Source organism: Cynoglossus semilaevis, unplaced genomic scaffold, assembly GCF_000523025.1.
Source record: "Cynoglossus semilaevis isolate Cse_v1.0 unplaced genomic scaffold, Cse_v1.0 C19131948, whole genome shotgun sequence".
NCBI classification, from domain to species: Eukaryota; Metazoa; Chordata; class Actinopteri; order Pleuronectiformes; family Cynoglossidae; genus Cynoglossus; species Cynoglossus semilaevis.
Genome location: NW_007586402.1, coordinates 1 through 1,052, shown reverse-complemented (window position 1 = coordinate 1,052; position 1,052 = coordinate 1). Strand labels below are relative to the sequence as shown.

The 1,052-nt window shown below is 40.3% G+C and overlaps 1 long non-coding RNA gene across 1 annotated transcript; it reads right to left on the bottom strand.

Annotated features, from left to right (window-relative positions):
- Position 1: 1 nt before the first annotated feature.
- LOC103399220 (uncharacterized) lies at positions 2-1,031 on the bottom strand. Its single transcript, XR_523604.3, has 4 exons — positions 952-1,031; positions 790-866; positions 471-555; positions 2-288 (listed from the first exon to the last, which is right to left on the bottom strand). It is a non-coding gene; the product is annotated as an uncharacterized LOC103399220 (long non-coding RNA).
- Positions 1,032-1,052: the final 21 nt, after the last annotated feature.

Below are 1,052 nucleotides of genomic sequence, written 5' to 3'. Positions count from 1 at the left end.
CTACGCCTTGGAAATAATTTATTCAACAATCACGTGTTAATATAATGCATTTGTTATGATCAGCATATAAAATATATACAAAGCAAATCGTCGGTTAAAAATAACATCTCGCTGGGAAAGTACAGCATGTGCTTGTGTTGTAGAAGGTGGTAACGTCCCAACTTCAGACGGCTCGTCTTCACTGATCTCCAGGATATTCATGTTTTAAATGACATAAAACAAAACAAACAGAAAAAACCTAATTGGAGACTAAGAAAGGCTGCAGTTGGACTGTTTGGAGTCTCTTGCCTATAAATTAGGAAAAAAAACCCAACACATCAATTATTTTCACATATTAAATGCAAATATTTCCAATACTTATCACTGGAACTCTGCCAGTTATGGAAGATTAGAAATGGAAATACTGGGAAAAATCAATACCTAGGTGTGTTCCTGTTAGCATGCTATTGACGGCTATATGTTCCAGGTACCTGTTGCCTCTGCTGCTGACGTCGGTATTCTGCTTCACTGACGGCTAAAGCCTGGGCTAGAGCAAGATCCTCCTGCTCCTGAGGGCTGAGGCAACAAGACAAAATGAAAACCCAGGTGAGAAGATGGTTGCTTTCATTATCAGATCTAAGAGGTAACGTTCAACTCGTTTTTATAACAGTCGCTTTTGGCGTATGTGGTTACCTGTTTTTGGCAGTTCTTAAGTTGTTTACTTAAACATGTACTACAAAGATAAGGTGGCTTAATGTCACTGTTTATTTTTGTGTTTGATTTTATTTGGTTTTGATGATGTTCACTCACCTTAGGGCTGGCTGAACTGAGGGACTGGATTCTGCCAAAGACATCTCCAGAGCCCGCTGTAAGGCTTGTTCTTCTGTCTGCGGAGACAGCGGCAGTATAAGCGCACCGGCTATTTCTTTTAATTCTTTAAATCCAGTGATGTTATGTAAATAAAGGGCATACCATGCCAGCCTGAAAAGAAGCTGAAGGCGGAATTACACTGTGTGCCGACACAGAAGTAGGGATCCGCTGGGCACTACTGGGGGGAGAAAAAAAAAAAAAAA